The sequence below is a fragment of the Eubalaena glacialis genome, chromosome 15, assembly GCF_028564815.1.
Source record: "Eubalaena glacialis isolate mEubGla1 chromosome 15, mEubGla1.1.hap2.+ XY, whole genome shotgun sequence".
Classification (NCBI taxonomy): Eukaryota; Metazoa; Chordata; class Mammalia; order Artiodactyla; family Balaenidae; genus Eubalaena; species Eubalaena glacialis.
The window spans coordinates 89,784,392-89,795,213 of NC_083730.1; the positions used below are offsets into that span (position 1 = coordinate 89,784,392).

Below are 10,822 nucleotides of genomic sequence, written 5' to 3' on the forward strand. Positions count from 1 at the left end.
ATTCTCTATGTATAGTATCATGTCATCTGCAAACAGTCACAGTTTTACTTCTTCTTTTCCAATTTGGATTCCTTTTATTTCTTTTTCTTCTCTGATTTCTGTGGCTAAAACTTCCAAAACTATGTTGAATAATAGTGGTGAGAGTGGGCAACATTGACTTGTTCCTGATCTTAATGGAAATGGTTTCCAGTTTTCCACCATTGAGGACGATGTTGGCTGTGGGTGTGTCATATATGGCCTTTATTATGTTGAGGTAAGTTCCCTCTGTACCTACTTTCCGGAGAGTTTTTATCATAAATGGGTGTTGAATTTTGTCAAAAGCTTTCTCTGCATCTGTTGAGATTATCATATGGTTTTTATCCTTCGATTTGTTAATGTGGTGTATCACATTGATTGATTTGTGTATACTGAAGAATCCTTCCATTCCTGGGATAAATCCCACTTGTTGATGGTGTATGATCCTTTTAATGTGCTGTTGGATTCTGTTTGATGGTATTTTGTTGAGGATTTTTGCATCTATGTTCATCAGTGATATTGGCCTGTAATTTTCTTTTTTTGTGACATCTTTTTCTGGTTTTGGTATCAGGGTGGTGGTGGCCTCGTAGAATGAGTTTGGGAGTGTTCCTCCCTCTGCTATATTTTGGAAGAGTTTGAGAAGGATAGGTGTTAGCTCTTCTCTAAATGTTTGATAGAATTCACCTGTGAAGCCATCTGGATGAAGTGAATTTTTATTGTGTGTTAAGGAGGACCAGATAAAGCGGCTTCAGCATCCATTGTGTCAGCCACGGATGCAGAAAGCATTTTCCCATTTGAAGAAGATGGAGTGTGCGGTGCAACTTACAACTTCAGGGAAAGTTACCAGACTCCTCTCAACCCAACTTCTCTTATGTTGTAGGATGCCTTTCTGGAGATCACGCACCACCTCTGAGCAAGAACGTATGTTTATAAGGAAAGGGATATTCTGTCTCCCCAGCATCTCTCATTAAGCTCTGCAAGTCCTCAGGTCACCTTCACAGCCAGGGCTTCTTCTACCCTGGACTGTTCGCAGGCGCTCAGTATTTCTTCCTGGGAAATAAACCTAATTGATATATTTTCCAGGGTGTCGCCTCAGTCCTGCAGGAACCCATGGAACTAAATGAAAATCTATGTTTCACATTTTGGATGAGAAGGTAGTTGTGTCTGTATTAAAATTAATGAGAGCAGCCAACAAGCCTGCAAGCCAACAACTACAATTTCTTCATAGCAGCATGAACGTCCTGTCCAAAGTGCCAAGGGAGAAAATGCTATTTGAGTCCATGACCATGTTTTAAGCTTTAGAACAAAAAACATCCATGCGCAAGCTAAGATCCAAACAAGTAGTTGAGAAAAACTGCCTGGGGAAGATTGTAGTAGAAGGACATTGAGAGCAAGCTCTATCACTCTCTACCTGAGAGCGGGGTACTTAGGTAATTCATTTAACCTCTCTAAGCCTCAGTAGTTCTCATCTGTCAAGTGGGATAGTCCTGGCTCCCAGCTGGTAAGGCTGTTGTTGTGAGCATTCCGGGTCGGTTGGCCACCTGTCCTAGTTAACACAGACTGAGCAGGGTCTCAGGACCTGGGATTTTAGCACTTAAACTGAACAGGTGGGGACAAACCGTGACTGGCTTTGCATCACCACAAAATGAGCTAATGCCACCATGTCAAGCACATTTCCCCAAGCACTTGTCAGCTCTCAGCAAACAGTAGTTATTAGATTCGTGTTTTATATACATCTATTTTGCTCTAAAGCCATCCCATATCTAAGGGATTTTCAAGGCAGGGATGAATAGGCAGATTTGAAGTTCAGAGGAAGGCCAGGGTGGCTGGACCACATAAAGCAAGAGGTTGCTACGGTCAATCTCAGGGGTAAGAAGAGTAATAAAAAGCCAGAGAGCAATATACAGGGATAGAGATTCAATCTGGTCGCATTAAGTAAACCTCAACAGGTGAGAGTTTCAGATGGGAAAACGGCCAGAGAAGGTCATGTACTGGGACTCGTGTTAGTCAGGAGAGGAAGATGCTTGCCATCTGTGGCTTGGCAAGGGTTTGTGTTTGTCTGTGTTTGGACAAGATTACGGAGTGGTCTTGTCCTGATGCATCCTGGTCACAAAGTGGATTTCTCTGTTGTTTATGTCCTGTGAAAGTGTCTGTGTTTTATAGAAGTACAGCAAGGTCTGAGGTGTCAGGGACCATTTTTCTTTTTTCTCATTGGGCTACTACAAAAAAATAAAATAAAATAACTTAAATAAAGCCCTCATTGAGTTGACGGTCAGGGACCAAAGATAGGCGTTCAGCAAAAAGTCACTCATGTAATGAATTAATTCCTTAATCTTGTGATAAGTCCAGGGAAGAATAGTTTCAACAAAAGTCTATATTATTAAGGATGTTAAATCAATTTGGGGGGGAGGGTTGGAGTGGAGGAAATGAGCAACAGAGAACACAGGTCTTTCAGTGGTTGAGAAATATCTACAGCCATATACAGTTTATTCCTATTTGTATTCAGAAAAATGAAGAAAGCATAGACCAATTGTGTTGTATTTTAATGCTTTCAATTAAATTGATTATGCATTCAGGTATAATGACTGCTTTTGAGATCATGACAAATGTCCACCTTGGAATCCCTACATGGGCCTGAGGTCTGGGTTAGATGACCCTTTAATCACACTCTTTTGTCCCCTGAACACTCCAATGGCGATACTACATCTCAGAGTGAGACGTTTTAGCCAAGCAGATGTTAACTTCCAATGAAAACAAAATATAGAAGAAATAAGTCCTTATTAAACTAAAACTATAGTGTCTCCATCTTGATCTGGAAAATAGAGGGCACAGTACACCCTGCTCCTTTAAATATCCATCTAAGATGTATTCCTAGATGAATTGAAAGGACCCTGGGCCACCTCTTCCTTATAACCTGCCAGGGTGAGTGGGAATAAATATCCATGTCATTATCACTTTCTGTTGGGCATCACCAGCTTTAGGAGTGACCCTGGAATCGATCAACAGTGAATTATTTATACGAGAAAGGGCTGCAAAGTGTTTCCCAGCTGTTGTTTCATGAAAGACATTCTTGTTCTTTTCAAATGTGGCTCCGGGGCGTGAACGTAAGTGACCAATTCCATCATCAGAATGAAGGGGATTTTCTTTTCCTTTTCCAGATATCAAGACCTGCCCACTCAATGGGTCCCTCGGCTCACTTTTGGAAAGCTGAGCTGTCAATCATCGCTGTGCAATTCTAGCTGTGGTCTTGCTAGATGGAGCTCTTCGTTGCCATTGGGCTGGACCTAGTTTAAATGCAGAAACACGTCAGGTAGGTTCTTTCACCACCGAATATGGTCGTTTTGAGAGTCAATGGTAGATCAGAATTCACCAGTGAGGGGCTTCCCTGGTGGCACAGTGGTTAAGAATCTACCTGCCAATTCAGGGGACACAGGTTCCAACCCTGGTCTGGGAAGATCCCACATGCTGCGGAGCAACTAAGCCCATGTGTCACAACTACTGAGCCTGCGCTCTAGAGCCCGCGAGCCACAACTACTGAGCCCACGTGCCACAACTACTGAGCCCACACGCCTAGAGCCCGTGCTCCGCAACAAGAGAAGCCACTGCAGTGAAAAGCCCGTGCACCGCAATGAACAGTAGCCCCCCGCTCGCCGCAACTAGAGAAAGCCCACGCGCAGCAACGAAGACCCAACGCAGCCAAAAATAAATTAATTAATTAAATAAATTTTTTTTAAAAATTGTTGATGCCATCGTCTTTAAAAAAAAAAAGAATTCACCAGTGAGAAGTTAGAGGGTGACACCCTTCAAGTACCCACCCTCTTCCCTTCTACTCTTAAGCGCTGCTTGGAAACATAACTTACCCTTATAATAACCCAGACAAAATCTCCTCAGCAAGGCAGAATCTTAACGCTGTCCAAAGGAGGGAGTTGAGACTCCCTGCAACTTTCTGTTGCCATTCACAACAAAACAAACCCATTCAGCTTCCCAGTTCCTTTAGGAAATTCTTCTATTCTCAAGGAGAAGGCAGCTAGTAGATAAACTAATTGGGGGAAAGACATTCAGTAAATATGAATGTGCTGACTAAATGCAGAAGGCAGATGTTCATTTCTTTAGGAGTCTTCTGGGAATTTGAGGAGGGATTCTGATGTGAGAATTCCTTGCAGAGCCAGGAAAACACCTAGAATTGAAGTCTGCATGGCATTTAATTTGCTGACAACTTCAGAAGAGACCGCAGTCATGTGGGGTTCTTTGTTGAGCGTTACATCTTTTTCAGGCAACAAAGTGAGATGTAGGGTGAGACTCTCCTTCACATTCCCGATGTTTCACCCTGTTAAACAAGATTATTAAGGTTTTCTCCCTCTTCCTCCTATGTTATTTTGGTGAGGAGCGAGAAGGGAAGGGAAACTAAGCCACAGATAATACTTTCCCGATGGCTGTGTTTGCTTTCAGATCTGAGAACAAATGCACATCTCTTTGGGGGAAGTCAGACTAACACTCACCACTTGTGCACGTGGGCTCTCATACACACATCTGTAGAAAGAACCAAGCAGACAGAAGTGGGGATGTACAAAACCGTATAATCTAGTGTGAAACTCCAAAAGTGATCATGATTGGATCATGAGTTGTCTTCTGTTTACAATTTTAGAGCTGTAGATAGGTAAGCACACAGGGAAATATTCTGCAAATGAGTAACATACCTGCGCAGTGCTGCTGTTCTTGTCACATTTTCACAAGAGCTGCCTTTTCTCGGGAACCCTCTTACACTGTTGGTGGGAATGTAAGTTGGTGCAGCCACTATGGAAAAACAGTATGGAGGTTCCTCAGAAAACTAAAAATAGAGTTGCCATATGATCCAGCAATCCCACCCCTGGGCATATATCCAGACAAAACTGTAATTCAAAAAGATACATGCACCCCTATGTTCATAGCAGCACTATTTACAATAGCCAAGACATGGAAGCAACCTGAATGTCCATCGACAGATGAATGGATAAAGAAGATGTGGTACATATATACAATGGAATATTACTCAGCCATAAAAATGAATGAAATAATGCCATTTGCAGCAACATGGATGGACCTAGAGATGATCATACTAAGTGAAGTAAGTCAGAAAGAGAAAGAGAAATACCATTTGATATCACTTATATGTGGAATCTAAAATATGACACAAATGAACTTATCTACGCAACAGAAACAGACTCACGGACATAGAGAACAGACTACTGGTTGCCAAGGGAGAGGGGGTTGGGGGAGGGATGGAGTGGGAATTTGGGATTAACAGATGCAAACTAGCATATATCGAATGGATAAACAACAAGGTCCTACCGTAGAGCACAGGGAACTATTTTCAATATTCTATGATAAACCATCATGGAAAAGAATATAAAAATAGAATGTATATCTATATATGTATAACTGAATCACTTGGCTGTACAGACAAAATTAATACAACATTGTAAAACAACCATACTTCAATAAAAAAAAAGATACATAAAAAGAGTTGCCCTTTCTCTCTTTTTCAGAAAGTTTCCTAGAAGCGCCGTGCTGTGGAAAGAGCAGTGGCTTTGTCGTCTCCAAGGCATATGTGCCCCATCCGTCACTTTCCAGCCATCGGTGCTTGACGGTGAGTTACTCATTTTTAACCTGCTCACAATGCAGCTTTTTTCAGCAGAAGCCATTCCCCCCGCCATGGGCTCATCTCCATGGATTCAGATGGTTACCACGGGCTCCCCAGAAAGACGCACCTAGAAAAGCACCCCCCAAAAACCTTGAGGATTGGTCGACTTATGTAGAGCAGCTCTGGCAGATCCTCAAGGGGTAAAAACTTCCTGGAGACCCTCCATCAGCAGCTCTGAAATGACGCTACCCTCCTAATGTTAGAATCCAGGTTCCTGCCATACAGAGGGCAGAACTTGGTAGCAGTTTTGCTTTTTGTTTGTTTGTTTGTTTGTTTGTTTGTTTTGCCAGTGCTGTGTGACTTGCGGGACCTTAGTTCCCCGACCAGGGATTGAACCTGTGCCCTCAGCAGTGAAAGCACCGAGTCCTAACCACTGGACCACCAGGGAATTCCCCAGTTTTGCTTTCTTATTGTCTGCTCTATTGATTCATTTCTTGATTCTTGCCCTTAGCTAAACCAGATGGTTTATAAATGCATGATGGGAAGCTCAAAGAATGCTGATTTTGTTTGTATGTTTGATTTTTAGCCATAGCAGAAAAAAAAAATAGGCTGAAAATAAGGAAATCTGAGTTAAAATCCCAGATATGGCAGATACTTACTATGTGATCTTTGTCAATAATAATAATAGTTGCAGTAGTAATGGAAATAATATGACTGGACTTCCCTGGTGGTCCAGTGGTTAAGACTCCGAGCTTCCACTGCAGGGGGCACAGGTTCAATCCCTGGTCAGGGAACTAAGATCCTGCATGCTGCATGGTGTAGCCAAAAATATTTTTTTTAATTAAAAAAAATTAATTTAAAAAATTTAAAAGAAGAAATAATATGACCACTGCTAATAATAATTATTATTTACCTAAGGTCTACCATGTACCAGACAAGGTGCTAAGACATTTGCAATATTATCTCATTCAATCTTTGCAACACCCTTGTGAGGAATGCTGTATTGTCACTCCATCGTGCAGATGAGGAGACTGCGGCTCGGACAAAAGAAGCAGCGGGCTTAGTGCCACACAATGAGATAGGAATAGAGCTGAGATTTTAAATTCAGGTGTGTTCTCTGCTTCTCTGCACTGGGGCATCTTCTGACTGGGCTGTGCCTGTCTGGTAAACTTCTCCTGTGTCAACCCCAATTAAAACCATTAGAAATATTCCACTTGTCATACTTCCCCTAAGGGTGCAATAAAACTCCTTATTAATTTTTATTTAACACAGTGGAGGATTTAGCCAGATTCTAGTTCTCTGTTCCAATCCTTTCAGCCTTAGAGAAATGACTCTAAAGCTTAAATACCTCCCTGTCTTCATTATCGTCTGGGAGTTCAGCCAAATAATGTCCTTGGGGCTGAGGGAGAAAGGAAGCTAGCAGCTCTTGTTTCCTTGTTTATTTCTGAGACAGAACAATGTGACCATTTTTTCAAGGGATATGTACATCCTCCAGAGAGAAAGGGAGGGAGGAAGGGGAGAAGGAGAACCAGGGGAAGAAGGCTCCAGGCAGAGAGAAGAGCAAGTACAAAGGCTGGGGTGGGGAGGGGATGGGATGGAGGCACCAGGTGTGAACAAGGAGCCTAGTGGCGGGTATGGCTGGGATTCAGGGAGTGGACGAAGGGCAGTGGGTCCCAGGAGGCAAATGGGGCTGCACCACCTCTGGTCCTGCAGCTTACGGAAGGACGTTGTATTTGATTCTAAGTGTGATGAGATGTCATTTGCAAGACACTGAACAAAAGAGCAACGTCACCTGATTTACATTTTTAAAAATTGCTCTGGCCCCTCCCCCTTCCCTCTCCCCTCGGGTAAGGGATTTTTTTTTTAATTAATTAATTTATTTTTTTTAATTTTTGTCTTGGGTCTCTGTTGCTGCCTGCGGGCTTTTCTCTAGTTACGGCGAGCAGGGGCTACTCTTCGTTGCGGGCTTCTCATTGGGTGGCTTCTCTTGTTGCGGAGCACCGGCTCTAGGCACGTGGGCTTCAGTAGTTGTGGCACGCAGGCTCAGTAGTTGTGGCGCACGGGCTTAGTTGCTCCGCGGCATGTGGGATCTTCCCGGACCAGGGCTCAAATCCGTGTCCCCTGCATTGGGAGGCAGGTTCTTAACCACTGTGCCACCAGGGAAGTCCGGGTAGGGGATTAAGTGATACAAACTACTATGTATAAAACAGGGAAGCAATGGGGTGGGGCAGGGATGGAGTGGGAGATTGGGATGAGCAGATGCAAACTATCACATAGAGAATGAATAAACAACCAGGTCCTGCTGTAGAGCACAGGGAACTCTATTCAGTATCCCGTGATAAACCATCATGGAAAAGAATATGAAAAAGAACACATATATATGTATAACTGAGTCACTTTGCTGTACAGCAGAAACTAACAGAACATTGTAAATCAACTATACTTCAATAAAATGAATTTAAAAAATAAGATAGATAAGCAACAAGGATATATTCTATAGCACAAGAAATTATAACCATTATCTTGTAATAACTTTTAATGGTGTATAATCTGTAAAAATATGGAGTCACTATGCTGTATGCCTCAAATTAATATAATATTGTACATCAACTATACTTCAATTTAAACTATAAAATAATATGGATACAAAATTGTTCCAGCTCTTCTGTTACCTCTGTTTAGAAGAGGCAACAGAAGATCAAAGGTGAAATCATGGAGGTCACCAGAGGAGATGGTGGCAATGATCCTGAAGAAAGGTGATGCTTGTACCAGGGTGGCAGAAGTGGAGATGGTGAGACTTTTTTCAGAGTCAGGAAATGTTTTGACAGACGATAGATGAAGGGAGTCCTGATTTACGGAGATGGAAGCACTGGGGAATTCCCTTTTAGAAGGGAGAGTCTAGGTGACCTTAGGTCTGTGATGACTTTTTAGCTGCAAAACCAAAGGCACTAGCCCTAAAAGAAAGAATTGATGAGCTGGACTTCCTTGATATGTCACCAGAGAAGGTGTACAGATGGCAAATAAGCATAGGAAAAGATGCTTCACGTTGTAGGGCATCAGGAAAATGCAGATTAAAACAACGATTGGCTACCTCTACACACCTATTAGAATGCCCCAAATCTGGACCACTGACAACACCAAACACTGGCAAGGATGTGTAGCGATAGGAACGCTCATTCATCGCTGCTGTGAATGCCAAATGATACAGCCCCTGTGGAAGAATGTGTGTTTGACAGATCCTTATAAAACTAAACATACTCTTACCATGCAAGCCAGTAATTGTTCTTCTTGTTATTTGCCTAAAGGAACTGAAAATATATGTCCACACAAAAACCTGCACACAGATGTTGATAGCAGCTTTATTCACGATTGCCAAAACCAAATGGAAGAAACCAAAATGTCCTTCAGGAGGTGAATGGATACATGAATTGTGGTCCATCCAGACAATAGAATACTGTTTAGCTCTAAAAATAAATGAGCTTCCAAGCCATGAGAAGACATGGAAGAATATTAAATGCATGTTACTAAGGGAAAGAAGCCAGTCTGAAAAGGCTACATGGTAAGTATGATTCCAACTATATGAGATTCAGGAAAAGGCAAAACTATAGAGACAGTAAAAAGATCAGTGGCTAACAGGTATTAGGAGGAAGGAGGGATGAATAGGAAGAACACAGAGGATTTCTGGGGCAGTGAAAGTATAATGTATACGACCTTAAGGGTGGATGTATGTCATATATTTGTCCCAGTCCACAGAATGGACAACATTAAGAGCGAACCCTAATGTAAGCTGTGGACTTTGGGTGATATTGATGAATCAGTGTTGGTCATCAGTTGTAACAAATGTACCATCTGGTGGGGGACATGTAAGTCGGGGGGCTGTGCACTTGTGGGGGGCAGGGGGTACATGGGAAATCTCCATACTTTCCTTGAAATATTGTTGTGAACTTAAAACTTCTCTAAAAAATAAAGTCTTAAAAAAGAATCCCGAGTGGTCATTGAGACTCTGCATGACCGGACCCCAGCTCACTTACCCACCTTCCTCTGGGTCCCCCTCTTCCTCGCTGGGCACAGTGACAGGGGTTACTTATCCGATGGATGCACAGCGACATTCCACCTCCAGGAACGCGGTCTGGTTTCCAGACGCCTTTAAGCTCCTAACTGAGCACACAAACTCGATTGACATTGCTGATCGACTTTGAGAAGAAACTCAAATGGGTGGAGAAAGTTTGTTTTTGGCCGTTCCGGGAAGCCGCGCGTGGGTCACAGGTAGGACGAGGTAGCAGCTGCCAGCGCACACGGCACTGAGAGCGCAGGAGCCGGGACGCTTCTAAGCGTTTCATCAATCTTGGCAGCGAGGCCGCGATGCTGATGAAGCAGCGAGCGCGGGGAGATGAAAGATGCTCCAGGACTTTCATCTTGGCGTCGTCTTTTCTCCAGACACCAGGGCAGTGGAGCGTCTGCTTCCGCAGGTGACACGGTGCTGCTGCCTGGCCCAGAGGTGGATGGTAAACAGACGGAAGGAGCTCACTGATGGGGCCGCTCTCTCCCTCACCCCATGACACAAAATTCACTGCAAGGAGGGATAAATGCGAATCTCTACTCAAATGAAGCAGGAGAGAAACTTTAAATGACATTCATCAGGGGAGCTGTTTAATAAACCATGAGCACTGCACCCAGGGGCGGAGAGGAGCACGTGGCAGGGTCCTTGGCGACGCCCTGATGCTTGGGAACAGCCTGCCATTCCCCGCGCGCTGGGGGGAGGGCCTGGGTGGTGAGCATGGCCAGCCTCGCCCGCCCTACTTTTGGCTCCTGGTACCCCTGCCATGGCCAACAGCCAAGAGGGTGGGCACCACTAGGGAAAAGCAGAGGGCGGGCTGTTTCTCCAACCCCAGTCTTTGTTTAATTTTTTTTTTTTTTTGAATAGGAAAAAAAATCTTGATTCCAAACAAAGTTTAAACATATTTTGTTTTCAACTAACCCTACCCAACGTGTCACAATCCATGGGAAGGAGCTTGAAGTAATGACCAGGGTCCTTGTAGAATGTAGCGTTGTGTATTTTGTTCTGAATTCTGTGAATCCAGCCAGGATACAGCAAATATTGGTTACATTTCTCAGTCTCTTTTAAAATATATGTACATTTTATTCAACTACTACATAATGAGAACGGGCTAGCTCTCCAACTGCAAG

At 43.3% G+C, this 10,822-nt stretch overlaps 1 pseudogene; it reads left to right on the forward strand.

The window, feature by feature from the left end:
* LOC133075200 (V-type proton ATPase subunit C 2-like) overlaps positions 1 to 8,395 on the forward strand; it is a 74,862-nt pseudogene extending 66,467 nt beyond the window's left edge.
* Positions 8,396 to 10,822: the final 2,427 nt, after the last annotated feature.